This window comes from Sceloporus occidentalis, unplaced genomic scaffold (genome assembly GCF_023333645.1).
Source record: "Sceloporus occidentalis isolate IW3139 unplaced genomic scaffold, rSceOcc1.0.p SCAF_6, whole genome shotgun sequence".
NCBI classification, from domain to species: domain Eukaryota; kingdom Metazoa; phylum Chordata; class Lepidosauria; order Squamata; family Phrynosomatidae; genus Sceloporus; species Sceloporus occidentalis.
In genome coordinates, this window is record NW_028316986.1 from 106,213,518 (window position 1) to 106,233,562 (window position 20,045).

Genomic DNA, 20,045 nt, shown 5'->3' on the forward strand with positions numbered 1-20,045 from the left:
CACCATCTAAGCTGCAATGCTTTCCGCTAGAAAGGCACATGGATTTTAACATGTGTGCTCATGCACATTCTGGCATAACTAGTCACAAATACCTTTTTTAAATGCATCAAGAACTGAATTTGGACTACTCATTTTTAATTTAAGTACTGTGCATACTGTGGATTCTGTGTGTACAAGAGCTCCAAAATACTGAATTAAGAAAATGATAGCTGTAAGGGGAATACTGGAAAAGCACTAAATTTTAGCTGTTCCTTTATCTCTCCCACCCCACAACTGCATGCATACTTTATTTTTTATGTAAGAAATGGGGAGAAAAACAGCCCTTGTATATCCTTAAAATAATGCATAAATGAGCATCTAAGGGATTTTTGTTTTGCTTTTTTGGCTGAACAACTGTATCTTGGCAGCAAATTCCTAGAACAAAAGTTTAATCTTTCAGAACTAATTATTCAAGCTTGGATGATGTGAATGAGATCTTTTATGGTTTTCCTCTGTAAGTAATTGGGATGGGAGGGAATTAAAATAAGTTGCAGCGCTAATTAAGACTTTCTCAGGCCAACCCAGTGAAAGCATGGTTTTTATTTTGTAATGAAATTACCTTAAAGTTTCAGTTGCATCTGAAAAGAGATTTTATATTACATTGCATATACAATGGCTACAGGAGTGAGCATCATATTAGCACTAGGCTCCCCACTAATGGTTATAGTGCCCACCCTAGTTAATATACTTTCTTCCCTGCCAGACTCAATAATGAGAAATCCTGCTTGCCTTCATGCATATAGCACCCTCATTAAGTGAACTGGAACAGAAATAAGAATTTTATAAAAACTGCACCCATTGATTTGTGAAGAGATATGCCTTATATTTTCTAGGATGTTGGGCATGGGAAAGAAAAATAGGCAGCTTTTGTTAATGCTTCCTCATTCCTTCATCCTAAAAATAAAATTGCAAAAACAAACAAACAAAAACTTAAGGGGATGACTGCTACTCAGCTTAGTAAATAATACAGTTTGTCTCTACCAAAGTTAAGCATGTTTAAAACTTCTTTGTTCCACAGGAAGAAACATAAGTATATCCTTAAGTTTGCTACAGAAATTGATGGATCTTAGAAGTGTTTGGATCCCACACCGGGATGAAAGTGGGATATAAACTGAATAAATAAATAGAAATAAATAAAAATTAATGGTGGTGCATACTACCACAACCAACAGTCCCAGATTTTAATTGCATTGCTACTTTAAGGTACCTAAATAGAAGGGTTTGGTTAAAAAAAGGCAGGTTTATTCTTTTAAAAACCAAGATCCCAATTCTTAACAAGATAACATGTTAATCCCCTTGCTGTTGACAGAGACAAAATGCTGAATGTCACCTTAAGGCAGAGGTTGGCAAAGGGTAGCCTAGGGGCTGCATATGCTCCCTGGGCCCCTAAGGGGTGAAAAAGTGCTTCAAAATGCCCTCTATGGGGTACGGAGGGCATTTCCCCATGTTTGGAGGCAATCCGGGTCCCTCAAGGGTAAAAGAAATGTCATTAAAAAAACACTTTTGGCTCCAATAGTCCTATAGGGGTGGGTGGGCATTTCCACTATATTATATGTCCCCCAGGCCAATGCAGGAAAGGTTTAAAAGAAAACAGAAGTGGAACAGTAAGCAACTGCCAATCATTTTCTATTGTTTTAAAAGGTCTCTCTATTGGACTTAAAATGGCCCAAATACATCATGAAAAGGCTTACCAAGTTCCCTAGAGGGTGTTTGGGGGCAACACAAGTATTTTTGTTTATTTATTTTGGCAGGTGAGGTAGTGGATTGATGGTACTGAAATATTTAATCTTGATTGCTGCTAATACAGTATATTCAGCTTCCCACCTGGTCATCAAGAGCTCAGTTCCTTATTACTGTTCTTCTGGAAAGCTTCTTGGTTTTTTAAAAAAATCAACACAACGTTTGGTATATTAGATGTGGGGATTTTTAGAACAACTAATTAAAGATATAATTATCTTTAGACAGAATTTGTAGAAGTTTTACTTTTGGATTGTCACTTCAAGAATGCCCCAGCCAATGTGGTTCCTAACTATGAGATCTAGTGCTTGTTGGTAGAGCCAAGGAAAAAATGCTTCCAAATTGTGTCTTTAGAGCCATTTGACTGTTTAATTAATCTGTTTTTATACAGTCAGGGAAACTATTGATCCTGTGGTGTTAGAAGAGAGTTCTACAGATACCATGATTAGTCATCCCAAGATTACTGAATATACTCATGTGTAAGTCTAGAAAGTTTAGTCAAAAAATTGACTGAAAACAGGGTTGACTCATGCATGGGCGAATGTAAGTACTATTATTTTAAAAAAGGAATTCTCCCCCTCTCTGAGAAGAGTGTCAAAAGCTTAGTCCACCCCAAGAGCACCTGGAAGACACACTGACCCTCTCTGCTGTGGTGCCACCTTTGACTTTTTTTAATGTCTGGGTAGGGAAATGACAGCAGCGGCACCTCTTTGGCACTTCATCTCAAAGGAGCACCAAGAGGAATTGGGCTCTGAAGGATATGAATAAGACATCTGTATATGGCTGTCAACTTTTCTGGGTTAAAATCAGGCAAAGTTATCACATTAAAGTTAAAGGCTATGATTACTACTAGCTACAGTGGGCCTTTGGTATCCGCTGGGGTTTGGTTCCAGGACCTCCTGTGGATACCAAAATCCATGGGTGCTCAAGTCCCATTAAATACAATGGCATCACAAAATGGTGTCCCTTCCATTAAATGACAAAATCAAGGTTTGCTATTTGGGATTTATACTTTTAAAAATATTTTAAAGCCATGGATGCTTGAATCCATGGAAAAGAATCCATGGATACAGAGGGCCACCATTTTCTTTGCTTTGCCTATTCATCCTTTTTGACATGTGTATGTTTTCTTAGCCCCGCCTGTGTCTGGTCGCCTCCCCAACACATCACACATTTACCGTAGTTTCCTCTTCTTCCATCCAGCCTTTAGTGTGAGCACAAACAGTTATGCCTATTGGAATTTTGTAAGATTTTTGGCATTTTATTTTGCTTTGTCCTTTACATCAATTTTTACATGCCCCTAAGTTTTCCCCTTGTCATGTTCACAGGTCATATCAAAATTCATAATTTAGGGATTACTGTACTAAAGTTGTATATTTACACTTTCTTAAATGACTTGTTTTACTTACTACACTCACTTTTGCAAAGCATATCAAAGTCAGTCATATTTTCGAAGTAGGAAGATTTTCTTCCACACACCTTAGAAAAGGAGGCCATAAAAAAGCCTACAGAAGTTTATATTTCTGTGCAGCCCTGGACATTATTTTTACTTTTCTCTTCCATACATTACTAAATGACCTAAAAATAGCTGACACTGCTTTTTTTTCTATTTGAAAAATATGCTATCAAGCTCTTGAGCGCCTAAATACACTAAAGGCACCAGATCCACTCTGACCTTGGAAGACCACCAATGAGTATCAGGTGCTGTAGGCAATATTTCAGAAGAAGGGACTGGCAAAATCACCTCTGACGTTTCATTGCCTAAGGAAATCCTATGAAATTCATGGGGTAGTCATAAGCCAACAGGCAACATGAAGGTCCATGAACTCTTTGTTGTTTTTGTTAACTGCCCTCTAGTCAATAGACCAATGGTGAAACTGTGGATGAGACATCTCCAAGACATCGAACGCTTACAGATTTTTAAATGTTTATGGAATGACTCTGGAAAGCTAAATACTTTTTTTATCGTTAAACATTTTCACTTTCACGGGAGGAATTAAGTACATGCTAAAATTTGCATTTTGTATACAGTTTCTCAAAGATTTTTTCAGAGATATAAGACAGCTTCTCTGGCCTCATCTCAAGGCAGCAGGTTTGCTTACAGCGCTGTCCTCCAACATCCTACAGTTGCTCCCCTGCATCTGCTGCCTCAAGGGGCTGTATCACATTGCTCAAAGAAGAGATGCACATTCTTCCCCTACAGGCCCACTGTGTAGCCCCCATAGTTCTAAAGCAGGGATGGGCAACTGGGAATGGGGCTCTCCAGATGTTTTTAGCATACTCAGCTTTATAGCTGGACACTGATTAGGATTGCAACAACTGTGCATGCAGAAAAGGGATTCAGTTCCACAAATCAATATGAAAACACTTGCAGAGCTAGAAGGGAAATTCAACCTATTCGGATTCCCACCTATGTTCTGCCCAAAATGTATATTTAAATCCCAACAATATTCTTAACCAATGTTGTTCTTTACAATAATTGCAACACAAGAGGAGTAAGCTACAGCTCTCTAACACAAATGACATATATTCAACTAATGGTGCAAAACCATCACATGAAGGGAAGAAAAACTATTCTAACCTTTCAGGCCAAGCAGCTGAACAGATCATTAAGATGACAGAGAACTTTTCTCACAAAGCTCAATGTTACTGCAAATCCTAACTAATGTTGCAGTCATAGTTACACTTAGGAATAATCACAAAAAAGCAGAACTTGCCAGGCATTTTGGTGGAAATTACCCTAGAACTGCTTTTCACCAGAGATCCCTAGAGTAAACATTGAATATTCAAGGAGCAGCATTAGGATATCTTTACTCCTTTGCTGTTGGGAGTATGACAATCATCTAATGTAAGTGAATAGATCTCTTATTGATAGGTCAAAATGCTATACAAACAAGCTTTTAAAAACTCATAACGATAAACAAGTTTCTAGATCTCAAGAAATATTTCATTAAATGAGAGACAGCACATGCAACTATAAGAGACCAGAACAACATGTGAGCAACCAAGCTAAACACAATGTGCCACCATCCATACATTTTTTTTCCTGACAGGTGCTTTGAAATGCACCTGATTTCACTGTATCAGGCAGGAAACAAAAACAGATGTTATCCAGTCTTGAATAAAAATGGAAATACTACAAGAAAAATGCATCCAAGTAAATTTTCCATGATTAATGTTCTAACCATTATGTTTTATTCTAGGAAAGCCAGAAAGAAGTATGTGACAATCTTCACAAACCCATTCTATGTTGCTTAAATTCTCAATTTCTCCTATATTCCATATTCTTCTAAATCATCAGCAGCCAACCATTTTAGAAAGCATCCAGCAAATGAGTTAGTCCCAATATAGCATGACCTATATGAGCTGTGGCAGCAATAGCAAAGACTGGCCTTTAAAAAAAAAAAAGAAAGAAATCATGAATATGGTTTTTAATCTTGTACCAATGAAATACTTAATAAAGTAATGGTAAAATCAGCTATATGGGGCTGCTCTCAACTGCATCTTTTAAAGAACCTGATAAAATGTTTACTAGTTCCTTGGTAGTTCTCATCATACTTGCCGGCTAATTTAACTGTCATCATTTTCCAATATTTGGTAATGCTATTCCAGTCCTGCTAAACATTGCTGAAAGCGGCTCCAGTAAGTTAACGGATGGTCTCATTCAATTAGTAGTAAACAAAACCAAAGCCAACAGAAAACAAATTCTGGGCATCAGATCTTTGCATATGCTAATTCATTATAATATATGCAAATTTGGAATAATTCACTACCAGTCATTGAAGCAGGAATTTAAAACCAACAATAATCTGAACTCAGTGGTAAACAACTTCAAGGGTACAACAGTTTTGTGTTTATAGTTATATTAAGCATTTTGGGTGGATCAGTAATATGCCTTCATATAGTTAATCTGCCACAGACCTCATTTTCTGGAAGAGCCCCCACACAAGGTGGACAAACTGATGCCTGCTTTTTGAGGGGGAGGGCAGCTTATGCAAAATGTGGTGGTCAGAATCTGCTCTACATTTTTAGCTTCACAGATATTCTACCAGAGTGATTACGCATCAACTGCAGCCTAGTCCTTTTGAAACAGGAAGACTGAACCTGTGATCTGCCCAAACAAATCTATTAGCTATATTGGCTGAAAAGTTCTGGAAGCTGTAGACAAAAAAGTGTACTGTATATTACTGCACAGAGCTAAAATGGGACAGGAGGAGTAGTGGTGTAGTGAGACAAAGCTTGCAGTGTCAAAGACCAGGGTTTTGTTTTGTTTTTATGAGCAATGACTGTGACAACATCTGTTACCTTCCTTGGACTCCCCTCTTGTGTCAGGTTTAGCTGCAGTTCCCATAATAACTAGGGGTGGGGGTGGGGGATACATTTATCCAGCAATGATGTATTGATAAAATGCAATCCCTAGTGTAATCTAAAATATTTGGGAATGGCTTTACAAATAATCTGTAGAGATGAAAACTGGTAGAAGTTGTCAAGAACCAGGTCTGTAGTTAAAAGGTGCTTCTAGATGCTTTCTAGGCATTCAGGTGTCAGCAATAACCATATGAGTCTGTGTATTTTAATGGCTTTGGTTGACTCGCCAGCTGCAACTTCACCCACAAAATGATTCTACAACACATATTTGGCAGGATTACTATAAAGGATTCTGAATGGGGCTGCCCTTAAATACAGCCCAGAAATTTCTACTGGCGTAGGAGTATGTCACAGCAAGAATGCTTGTAGGTGGGAGGTTCTAGGCTCAGTTTAAGATGTTTTTTGCCTTGGAACTTCTAAGTTCTAAATCAGCTTCCCTAAATAACTGCCTACACCCTATCAACCTGCCTGAGCCTCACAATTGGCTTTGGAGTCCTAAGCAATGGTCTTTTAGGATTACAGTACTACAGTGGGCCCTTGGTATCTGTTGAGTTTTGGTTCCAGGAGCCCCCTGTGGGCACCAAAATCCACAGATGCTCAAGTCTCATTAAATACAAAGGCATAGTAAAATGGTGTCCCTTATATAAAGTGACAATATCACGTTTTTAAAAAATGCATATTTGTTTTGAATATTATCAAACTGTGGATGGTCCGTGGATACAGAGGGCCAATTGTATTTATAATGAGAATGAGGGGCCAGTGCTTTTCTAAAATGGGCTCATCTTTTCACAGCTCTTTTCCGAGGCACTTTCATGTTGGTTTTTATGAAAACCTCTATGAACTGTTATTCCAGTCACTCTTTAATAATTTTAGAATTTCTCTGAAGATATCAGCCACAGATGCTGGTGAAACATTAGGAATAAACATTTCTAGAACATGGCCATATAGCCGAAAAAACCCACAAAAAACCATGGATGCCGGCCATGAAAGCCTTTGACTTCACAATTTTCAAATTTGTTTGACAACTACTGTATTTACAACCATTGTTTTTGTTCTCTGGGTACAGAGACTCAAAAAGGTGTTTTTATTAAATCTGTTAAATAATAAATGGAGAGATACGTATTATCTCCATCTTATTTCTACAATACACATTGGTGACCATTTACAGTTATAGCTAGGCCAAACAATCCTAGAAACAGGACACATTAGGATACACTCTGGCTACAATCTGGGGTGTTTCTCTTCATTTGTGGAGGCACACAGCTGGTTACTGTTGTCAAAAATGCCAGGTGCAGACAATGTCTCCAATGCAGATGGGGAAAATAATAATTAAAAGAAATAAATGCAACCCCTCCCTGTGCAGAGAGACAGAAATATCTGTTGAGTTACTACTTTTGTCCATGTCAGTTCATTCAAAGCAGAGGAAAATATTTTTATCAGATATACCATGAGCTGATTATCTGCTGAGTAAGGTACACTCTCTGCAAATAGTCTCAAACAAAAGGTGGTGATGACAGAACAGGGACTCTAAAATGGTCCAAGTTAGATTAGATAGCACTAAGGATGAAGAGGGCTTTCTAACTGCACAATACAGAAAGGCAGCACCAAGGAACAGCCAGTGCCTAAAAGCTGGCAATGTTTTTGGTCAGTAAATAGGGAAAGAAAAGCAAAGAGGGGGCAAGAGACACCAGATACCTTTCCTTTGTAGGACATTGGCTCAAGCCATGCCTCTGAGAAATATTTTGTCAGTTTACAACAGCCACAGTTGCTGGAGAATGAGCAAAATCCATTTGGGTTGATGGAGTCAGCCCTGAAAGTCCTCTTTGAGGCAAACAGGGGAGAAGCAGACTGGCCAAAAGGAGCCGCTTTGGGTGGGTGTGCTGTCTGAATGCCATGCACCCAAAGCAGCTAGAAGATGCTTTATTTGGCCTGTCTGTTCCAGGCCTTAGAAACACAACACCCTACCAGAATTGATCCTCACCCAAAAAGACTGCTCTTATTTTAAATTTACCATGGTGCTGATTCATATAAAAACTCAGGGAACACTGGTTTCCTGGGTAAATATAACCAACCACTATATTAGACATCTGCATTTGATGTCTGGTAAAAATAATAATGATTTCTCTTAGCAAAGATGGCATGGACAGCTAAGTTTCCTTGGTGTCTGTTTATTTTAGGATGCATTTGGGTGTCTTCAAGGGCTCGTTATTAAAATTTATACACAGTTTCCAAAGTAGTAGCCGTGTTAGCCAGTTGTAGCAAAAACAACAGAGAATTCATCTTTGATCAGGCTTATCTCGTAAAACATGCTGTAATCCAGTAATTCTCAACTTTTAGGCTTCCATATACTTAGGACTTCAACCCCGCCCCCCTCAAAGCCTCAGCCAATAGAGCAAACAGTCAGAATTCTGGAAGCTGAAGTCCAAAATATCTGAAGGAGTACAAGCTCATTCTATAATAAATACGTTTATCTTTATGGTGCCACAGGACTCTTTGTTGATTTTACACACGTTCTCATTTGCCAAGTGTATCAAGGTCTGCTCTGCCTCTCTTCACTCATTCATCCCTCATTGCAATTTTCTTACCCAGCTAAATTGCCACTCTTGCATCTATACTGCCTTCAAACAGTGATTGTACACTTCCATTCCCCTTGTCCTTGTATTTCCCACATCCTCATCATACAGAAAGTAGACCACAAGAAAATTAAAAAATATTAATTCTGCTGCATTTCCAGGGTTCCCACAGTGAAAACTGAAAAGGGCTCCTGTACCTTTTAAAGGGGAAATTTGACCAAGTGTTATTTGTCGTATAAGCAGGTAACAATCAAGAGCTGCTGAAATCCCTTCTTTTACCCAACCATTAAAGGTACAGGAGCCCTCTCCGGTTTTCATTCTAGCAGGCTGCTCTGTTTCATATATAAAAGTAGAATATTTTAAATCTAAAACCTAACACTCTAACACAGGGGGAAGATCTGTATAAAAATTTTACTTCCTGTGTGGCCACAAATTAGGTTGCAGAGGGAAGGAAACCAATATTTGGAAGAAAGCCACAGCTAGGGGCTTTGCTTATATTCATTCTGTGGAATTGGTATGGTGACAGTCTGTAGTAAAGCAGAACCTTTCCAAATGAGGGCCGGCTTTTAAATCGCAGGGCATGTTCTGACAGTAAATAGAACTGTCAAGCACTACTATCTCAGTGCACCAAAATGAACTTCTGAGCTAGTGACCTGATTTTAGGCTGCATCTATGTTTGTTTATGGGGCATGGGGGCGAGAAACTCCTCTTTCTAAGGCCAACTAAAACTGCCAGTGCCTCAGAACTTCACACGCCTTGATCTGCCTGCTCTTAAAATCTCCCTTGTGTTTATTCAGAAAGGGTCTTTTGCATTTTCGTTACCTGACTGAGGAAGTGTAAATTACACACACAAACACACACACATACAAACCATCTCATAATTCATTCTGTTCTTTATCTTCTTCCCTAAAGGAGGAGGAGGAGGAGGAGGAAGAAGAGGAAGAGGAGATGCAACAGCAGCTGAACATTGCCAGTCTTGCTAGTTCTGCCCTGTGTTGTCCTGTCATTGCATAAGCTAAGTGTAGCAACTGTACAGAGCAGGCAAAGTGCCAGATTAAACAAAGCTGAATTCGGGAACAAGAACAATAAGTCAATTCCACATTGCTATACTGACCTATATCAACTCCCTGTCAGCTGAGCCAAGCTAAATGCTGTTGGCCAATGAGGCAAAGGGGAGGCGACCCATAAAAGCCTATGGGAAAACAGCCAATGCCAAACTGCTCAGGTTTCCTTTCCATTTGGGATGTTAGAGGTAACAGTGGAGGTGGAACAAAAGCAGGGTGGCTCAATTCTTCAGGAATATACAAATATGGTGTTAACTCTTGATGAGCAGGAACTGAGATCCTGGCCAGGCTGCACAGGCATCCAAGAATTATTATTTTTTTAAACAGTACCAGGGCAAAATACTCAAAAGCAAAAAGGACAAGTACAAAGTATATTAATAATAAATATAAACTTGCTGCTCCATAAGAGTCTTCTTGTTTCATTTCATTCTGGATATTTAACACCTACTGCAGTTAAAAAACAAGAGTGTATGTGTGTGTGTGAGATATATATATATATATATATATAGATAGATAGAGAGAGAGAGAGAGAGAGAGAGAGAGAGAGAGAGAGAGAGAGACTCATACCACATCTTCCACACATTTCCCCATAAATGTTTAAATGGCTGCACAAAAATAGAGTCACATGTTGTGCCAATTCAGTTGCTGGGGATGACATTAAGAAGCTGTTGACATACATCAATTCGGGGGGGGGGGGGGTTGTAATCACCTTTCTAGAGACTGCTGTAACTTGCTCCTACTTGTTTTGACAAAGCATATTTTAAGTAGGGATCCTGGGGTCACCAGGAAGTCATGGAGTTTTTGCCAAAGGGGTTGTTCTCACTAGGTGAAACCCCGCGTTCTGAATCGAATCCAAGGAGTGGCGTTCCTATTAGGATCCGATTTAAACCTAGAACGGTTCTAGAGCAACCCGCAATCGTCCCCACTACAAATCGAATTGTAGAGCGGGATAGAAATTTAATTCGAGCTTTCCTCATTTAACGCGTGTTAAAAAAACACTAGGGTCCGACCTACGTTTTTCCATTGATTCGAGTTAGGAACCGGAGTATTTAAATAGGAACGACAGCCTTTGAATCGTGTTAGATGGATGGGAGGAGCGGACTGCGTTGGGGCTGGCCTTGGGGGAGTTGCCCTTTCTGTCCCCATCTGTCATGGCTGTCGCCATTTTTGCTTCCCTCACCCCTTTGTCCGCTGTGGTCTTTCAATAAGAGATAAGGATTATTTTTATTTTTGCAACCTCCCCTCTGTGTGGGGAGAGCCCATTTCTAACGGAGGAGAGGCAGGAAGGGAAGGCTCCTCTCGAAGAGGCATTCCCTGCCCGCTTGGGCTCTGATCTCGCCCAGACAGGGAAGGGAAGGCTCCTCGCGAGGAGGCATCTGATCTCGCCCAGGCAGGGAAGGGAAGGCTCCTTGCGAGGAGGCATCTGATCTCGCCCAGGCAGGGAAGGGAAGGCTCCTAGCGAGGAGGCATCTGATCTCGCCCAGGCAGGGAAGGGAAGGCTCCTCGCGAGGAGGCATCTGATCTCGCCCAGGCAGGGAAGGGAAGGCTCCTCGCGAGGAGGCATCTGATCTCGCCCAGGCAGGGAAGGGAAAGCTCCTCGCGAGGAGGCATCTGATCTCGCCCAGGCAAGGAAGGGCTCTGATCAATGGGGGGGGGGGGAAATAGAGCCTTTCTCCCTCCCTTTCTCAAATGGAATCTGCCTTCTCCTCCAACCCTGGAAAGAGAATCTTTGGGAAGAGTGCTCCCTCCCTGCTTTTCCAGCAGCCTCCTTCATTGATCTCTGGGCTCTCTGAAGGGATTCTCCCTGGCTGTCTTTTGGGAGACATGAAGAGGGGATGCTGTCATGGAAAAACTATCCCATAGTTCCTCTGGAAAGAGCCCCCATTGATCTCTGTGCTCTCTGAAGGGATTCTCCCTGGCTGTCTTTTGGGAGACATGAAGAGGGGATGCTGTCATGGAAAACCTATCCCATAGTTCCTCTGGAAAGAGCCCCCATTGATCTCTGTGCTCTCTGAAGGGATTCTCCCTGGCTGTCTTCTGGGAGACATGAAGAGGGGATGCTGTCATGCAAAACCTATCCCATAGTTCCTCTGGAAAGAGCTTGGGTTTCCTAAAGTCGCTTTCCTAAATTCGCTAAATTCACAAACAGTCAATGAAATGGAAACGATGCCAAAAGATAAATCACTTCCAAATATTCCGGATTAACGTTACGTCATTCTGACGTACTATTGATTGACAGCTCCAAATAAGGTATGGAGGAGAAGAATCGCTTTATTTAAACACCGATTTCATGCCAAGTAGGAACGCTTGCAGGTAAAAACTTCGATTTAAATAACCAGATGGGAACGATGAACAAAGCGATTCGGATAGCGGGATAAGAACAGTGTTATTTTGAATCGATTTTATTAAAACCGTTGTATCTTAAATCGTTTCAAATCTTAAGTGAGAACAACCCCTAAGTCTTTTTTCCCTATTTGTCCCAGCAGATAGAACTTCAGCTTTGCAGGGGGGCAAGGATAGGAAAAGGAATCAGCAGAAACAGCAGTCACTGCTTTGGACTGTGGGGTTGGCAAATTCATGCCTTCTTTAAAAGACTGAGAGAGAAAAAGAGAGATGACTACAACTGTCATAAGCCATGAGCATTGGCTATGTTGGCTGGGGCTTATGGGAACTGTAGTTAAGACTCTAGAGGATACAAGATTGCCTACCCCGAGACAATAATGCTGGATGACACCTTGCAACCCTAGCTCACTACATGTAGTAAGTTGCTTTCACACTTGTCCCTTTATAAAGATTTTCTTTACTGATATACAAAATATGTGGAGTTGGAAAAGAGTTCAGTGGACACCATGGACAAATGAGTGGTCTTAGAGTAAACCAGGCCTGAACTGAAGTGAAGATGACTAAACTGAGGCTGTTGTACAGTCAGCTCTCCATATCCATTGCATTTAATGGGACCTGAGCATCCATGGATTTTGTTATCCACAAGGGGCCCTGGAACCAAACCCCAGTGGATAAGAAGGATCCACTCACTATACTTAATATCATGAGACTGCACTACAAGTGGACTGAGTCGATCAAGGAAGCTACAACCTGGAGTTTGTAAGGCCTAGGAGTAGAGCTGATGGCCAGAGCTCCTGAAAGGTATTTTATTCAAAGGGCCACCATAAACCAAAGTAGACTTGACTATGACGAAAACAACAAACCCAGTTTTTACACTTTGCCAATTATAACTGTCCTTGATCCAGGTCTGGATTTAAAAATAAAGGGTCTCCAGGTCACAGACTGGCAGCCCTATGTAACTGCCATGTCTAATTCTTTATTGAGTCAGGAAATGCTATGTATGTCAGGTGACCTCCAACAGTCATGTGAAACCATATAACCATGTAAGTGGGACACATTTTCAAGGAAAACACATTTCTTATGACATATTTATCTTAATTGGGCATCACATTTCATTTTGTACTGCTGCCACAGTCTCATTTCAATGCTTATTTGTCATTATACAACTATTTAATGCCTGCCTACCATGAATACATTTGGAAAAAATAACCTTTTTATAGTGTTAAGTATATCATCATGTCATGATTTAAAGTTTAAAGATTGGCAGCCATGTTATTGACTGTGCTTATCCCTTTAGGCCTTTGGGATTATTGTTTTCACTGACCATTATCAGTTTTCTCACTGGAACTGGGCTGCTTAAATGGCTTCCAAGATGAGCTTCTCAAATCCACAACAAATGGTGAATTTGGCTCAATATCCCTGGTTGTAACCTGCACACCGTACTAGATGCCTATGAGCTACTGCACAAATGAAAAATATAGGTGGGTAAAACATGTATACATAAATAAACAAATAAATGTGTTACGCACTCCTTGTATAGAACTCACTGTATCATCATTTAAAAATAAATAAAAAATATTACAGGGAAGACACAACAGCAGAGCAAATCATATCACTATTTCATTTCCTTGAGGCTTATGTACTGTTGGTGCTACATGGCAACCGGGTTTATTCAGATCCAGTCCTCTGATACATCTATAAGGGCAATGGGTGGCATTTGCTTTGGGATACTTCCACATAAGCTTTTTGTTGTGCTTTACACAAGTTATTTATTTGTGAAAAAACAAAATAGAACAGCCAACACTTCAGAGATGACTTCAACTTTTAGTTGGATGATATGGGGGAAGGCAGAGTGGGATTGAACAGATGTACACACAATTCAAGAGCCTCATAAATGAGAAGTATCCTGTTACTGGAACTTCGTGTTTTCAGACTTGCTTGTAAATCACAGAGTTCTGTGCTAAGCACTGTAGGTAACACTGGAGAATCACAGGGTTACAATTAAAGTGAGTGCAAGAATGTTCACTTTAAATTATATGGGTGGTTTCATGGTTAAGAAATTCATTGTAGCGAATATTCTCAGGTCTATCTTCTTAAAATATTCTTAGATCTGCATTGCTTAAAATACAAACCATTAGCCTGCAAACAAACACCTGCTTTCTACCACAGCTATTTATAGTGAAAGCCACCATGCTTTCATTTCTGACCGCTTCTATACCAATCTGCCTATATCTGTGTCGCTCAAGAGATACACATTTCTGAATATGAGAACACTCATTAATAAAAATGAAACAAAATTGAACATATTCCTAGAAGAATGATTTCTAAATGTCGAAGTAATATAATTAGATTGATGGCTGTGGGTGGTCAGGATAATACAGGACAATGGAAAAAAAATACTTCAGGAGTATGGGTGTTGGGGGAGACCAACATTTAATACCAAGAAAAGGGCAAAATAGTTTTTGTGATCAATCTCCATACCTGCACTTAAAAATTTGGAACAACTCTCCTGAAATGACTCGAGAAAACAAAAAGTTAGGTTTGCAATGATAACCAAAGAAAGCACAAAATGTTCAGATATTTTGCTTGTACAAAACTGATTCATTTTCAAAACTATTTTGTGGAATTTAGGGTCAATTCAGTCTCTTATCTGGTGACCTATATTATCAGTGTGGCTGTTCAGCTCCAAACTGCTGAATATGCATCAGTTTGGAAGGTGCAGTGAGCATGCCTTTTTGTGGTTTTAAGGTCTAATCTGCACTGCAGAAATAATGCAGTTTGACACCTCTTTAACATCCATGGCTTGGTCCTATGCAATGTTGGGATTTATGGTTATTGCATCAGAGCTCTCTGACCGACACGTCAAAATGTCTTGCAAAACTACAAATCCCAGAATTCCATAGAAATGAACCATGGAAATTAAAGTGGTGTTGAACTGCATTATTTCTGCAGTGCAGGTTAGTCTAAGACCTGTTACTGCCAAAATAAAGCTGCTTCGGGTCTCTTTTGAGGTATGCTATTTAAATGATGCATGGGTCCTAAGAGTCCGGAGGTCGCACCAAAGCCATACTCCATTCCTAAGCACTGGAGTGCAGCTTCTGGATTCTTAGGATGCATGCATCATTTAAATAGCATACCTCCAAAGAGACCCGAAGCAGCTTTATTTTGGCAGTCTGTGGCGGGTTACAGACTGCCTGTTTGGGGCGGGCTGCACTCGCCCCTTTCCCCGGGGTATCAGAGCCTCAGTGTCCATAGGGGCAGCCGCTGAGGCCCCGATCCGCCGCTTTCCAGGCTGCAGGGAAGCGGCAAAAGGCCCCTTCCCCGCAGCCTGGAAAGGGGTGTCCTTGGGGCTTCAAGCCCCAAGGACACCCCGCGGCGGCGGGGAGGAGGAGAAAGGGGCCGCTTGGCCCCTTTCTCCTTTGGTCCGCCGGGCGTAGCCGTGTGAAGGCTGCGCCCAGCGGACCAAACCAGGAAGGATCTCCGAAATGGAGCTCCTTCCTGCTCCGCGCTAAGGGTGCACTAAACGCCCTGGCGCGGAGTGAGGATGTCACGTCCGCGCCGCCCCGTATAGAGGCGGCGCGGTCGTGACGTCCTCATGGTGGCGGCTGTGTGGAACGGCCGCTGCCATTTGTGCGCGCAGAGCACGCATTAGGGTTAGGGGGGTGCAGAAGCACCGCCCCTTTCTAACCCTAGTACGCGCTCGGCACGTACTTTCCTGCCCGTTTGTAACAGGCCTGTAATGGGCCTATATGAGCATTTGTAAACCTTCTACCAGCTAGCAAAATCAAAAGCATTAAATAAGTTTAAACAACAGATCAAATTTGTACTAGCACTGCAATATTTAACCAATTAATCTATTAGATGAATAGTTCTATAGATGTCTACTCAAAAGTAACCCCATTGTATTAAATAGGTCTTACTCTTTACTAAGTGTATATTGGATATCAGTGCTTGTATCAAAACAATTTGTCCCCAATTAATTGGAAAGCTCATTTTAAAACACAAATATTTTAATCCAGGTGCTTATGAAAAGTGCAGCAAGCCCTCTCTTAAGAAACATTCTCCTTCACTAACGCATAAATATAGTAATGTCTTTAAATGATGTTTCTGACGACATTAATCTCAAAAACAAAAAGGCCTTTTGCTTCAATAATGTTGTTCTTAATAATTTGACAATTTAAACTGATAAGCATTTAACTGACTAGAAGCTCTTATGATACTTTGATTAAAATGTTATAACTGGACTATACACCTCTTTTTTACAGATATGTGTAACACACAATAGTGTTTGAAACTACTGCAGAGTAAGTCCATTCACATCGATTACATATTTTTAACAAAGCAGTTCTTCTACAGTGGACTATATTGTCCTGTTTGTTCCTCTGCAGCTGCATACCTTCCATTTGACTGGATGACTCCTGAACATACAAACAGGTTAAATAGAAACCAGCAAAATGAAGTATGGATCAATCTTCATTGCAATGTGGGGCGGGGGGGGGGGGGCACAAACAAATGGGAAATGGCAGGCACAGCTGACATCTTTCTGGTAACAGTTGTCTATCTAAAATAATCACTGTAACAGTAGCCACATTTACTGCCACTTCACAGTTGCTCTTTACTCTCACAGACACATAATAATAAAAGTACTGATATGAGACACTCTGCAGTAAATTCCTGAGTACCATCAGAATGGGAGAACTTAAGGCTTGTCTGACTAGGAAAACCACTGCTCTCTTTTGTTCTTCTTGCTTCAGGACATAAGCCAAGAATGAGAAAGTCTGAAGAAGCAAGAGGCCTGGTTAACTACTCACACGTCAGAAAAGAAATGTTAAATCTATGCCTTGTTGTTGTTCTTGTTGCTGTGTGGCTTCAAGTCATCTTATGACAACCCCAAAGTGAACCTTGTTCAGAAAGGATTTGTTCTTGTTGAGCTAAGAGACCATGACTTGCCCAAGGTTATCCAGTGGGTCTTCATGGCCAAGCAGGGATTCAAATCCTGATCTGATGGAGTCCTAGTCTAACACTCAAACCACTACACTAGACTGGCTCCTTATACCTGTGGTTAGGCTGTAGCATTTTAGATGATAGGCAAGGGGCTCTCATAGTTGATAGGAATAATGAATGATTGAATAATACCCTGAACAAAGAAATCTAAATGGCAGGAATGAGGTTCTAATGTAAACTTCTCTCCTGTTTTCTGTGTTTTGTTTGTTTAACTTGTGCATAATTGTAGAATTGATTGTTGAACCCTAGTGTGCTTTGCATGCAAATGGTCCCAAGCTAACCCCAGGCCTCCTTAATTAGGACTGAGCAAGGCTGAAACACGACAGCAGGGGTAGATCTCACCACTTGGCAGGCTGCCTGGGGTAATGGGAAATGAAGCCAACTACATCTGGGTGGCTACTGCCTCCCTAGCTCAGGTATAAAATATATGCTACACAATCTGCATAATTAAATATCAAAAGTATCTTATATAAAGACCATATATCAAGGTATTTTTCTTCCTCGTGTGTTTTTTAAATTGCTTTTAATCAAGTAGTGTTTTAATATCTGATAAAGGTAAAGATAGTCCCTTCACATGAATGTCTAGTTGTAACCAGCTGTTGGGGGCAGTGCTCATCTCCCTTACTAAACTGAAGAGCCAGAATTATCCGAGGACTACTCTGGTGGTCATGTGGCCAGCATGACTGCACCAAACGCTGTTACCTTCCCACCGAAGTGGGAATCTACATACGTTTTATACGTTATCTACATACATTTGCATGCTTGCAAACTGCTAAGTTGGCAGAAGTTGAGACTAGTGACAAGAGCTCACCCCATCATGTAGCACTCAGGCCTCAAACTGCCAACCTTTCAGTCTTCCAGTCATCACAATTGGCATCTTAACCACTAAGCCACTATATCCAATATCTGATTACATGTGTTCAATATTATATCTTATTATATTTTTAATCATAATGTAGTAACCTGCCCCAAGTTCCAGTTCTATGAGAAAGATGGAAAATCAATCAATCAATCAATCAATCATGTAATTAAATATAGGACTAAATATGGTCTGGCAGGCTTACCACCTCATACAGTATTCAAAATGACTAGAACATTTTTCTTCATGCTGACATACTGCCTTCTGAGGCACCTGCATGCAACTCAGAAGTGTAAGCTATGGGGAGGGCAAGATGAAGTCCCCTCCAAATAAAATTTTCTGTCAGTCCCCAAATTTCTAGCACTGCAGAGAATGAGGCACTGAAAATTGTTCACACCTGCAACTCATATTTGTTGTGTTCATACCCCATTGGTACCTTTGCCTTTCCTCTGAATAACTTAATTGTACAGGCTGAGTCTCCTTTATCTGGAATTCTAAAATCCCAAAGGTTTCAAAATCCAAAATTGGCCATACAAGTGGCTCAGATTAGTGACATCTTTGCTTTCTGGTGGTTCAGTGAACATAAACTTTGTTTCATGCACAAAATTATTTAAAATGTTCTGTATTAAAACAGGTGGAACCACCGCCATTCCTGGGCCAGGGGAACCTATCACGAGTACCTCCGTTTTCTCTGGATTCAGCTTGAGTCGGTTTTCCCTCATCCAGCCCATTACTGACTCCAGACAGGCCACGAGAGGAGAGACGCCATCCTCAGTCACTGCATCAGTCGGAGACATAGAGAAGATTATTTGGGTGTCATCAGCGTACGGATAACCCCGCGCCCCATGTCTCCGGATGATCTCTCCCAGCGGTTTCATGTAAATGTTAAATAGCATGGGAGACAGAATGGCTCCTTGAGGGACCCCAGTTTTAAGGGCCCTCTCATCGGAGCACACGTCTCCCAGCTGTACCATCTGGGACCTCCCAGAGAGGTAGGACCGGAACCACTGGAGCGCAGTGCCCCCGATTCCCGCCTCTGCCAGGCGCCCCAGAAGGATACCATGGTCTATGGTATCGAAAGCAGCTGAGATGTCCAAGAGCACCAACAGGGACACGCTTCCCCTGTCAATGCCCAGATAATGTATTATCTTCCCTGAAAATCTGTATTCCTGTTCCTTTCTCATTTTCACTACTTTCTACATTTGTATGATTTTGTTCTTACATATGTCCATTACTACATAAAGATGCAAACAAACATCCCATGGGGCAGGGTGTTATCAGTATACTGATGACACCCAAATATATTTCTCCACGTATCGGTCAGCAGATTTGACAACAGATGGCATTTCTACTCTAATCAGTGTCTTGAAATGGTAATGGGCTGGATGAGGAAAAACAGAGGCCTGTTACAGACAGCCAAAATAAAGCTGCTTCGAGTCACAGTGGAGGCATGGTGTTTCAATGATGCATGCGTCCTAAGAGTCCAGAAGTCGCACCAAAGCCACGCTCCAGACTGGAGCATGGCTTTGGTGTGGCTTCTGGACTCTTAGGACGCGTGCATCATTGAAACACCATACCTCCACTGTGACTCGAAGCAGCTTTATTTTGGCTGTCTGTAACAGGCCAGAGTCAAACTGAACTAAGTCTCAAACTAAATCCAGACAAAATGGAGGTACTTACAGTAGGGGCCCCCAAACCAAGTATTGGATTGCAACCTCCAGTCCTGGATGGGGTCATGCTCTCTTCAAAGAAATGTGTTCATAGTCAGAGGGTACTCCTAGATCCATCGCTTCAGATGACAAATCAGGTGAATGCGACGTCGGGTCAGGAGCGCCTGCTATCAGCTTTGGCTGATATGCCAGCTGCACCCTTTCCTGGAAGTAAGGAACCTAGAAACTGTAGTACACGCACTGGTAACCTCACGACTCGATTTCTGTAACACGCTCTACATGGGGCTATCCTTGTGTTTGATCTGGAAACTTCCATTAGTACACAATATGGCAGCCAGTTTGGTCACCAGAAAAACTTGTAGTGACCATATAACACCAATCTTGAAAT

The 20,045-nt window shown here is 41.1% G+C and overlaps 1 protein-coding gene across 3 annotated transcripts in view; it reads right to left on the bottom strand.

Annotated features, from left to right (window-relative positions):
• The window catches only part of LOC149311234 (forkhead box protein O3-like), a 146,625-nt gene that overhangs the window by 90,878 nt on the left and 35,702 nt on the right, over positions 1-20,045 (bottom strand). The gene's annotated exons all lie outside the window — the stretch shown is intronic.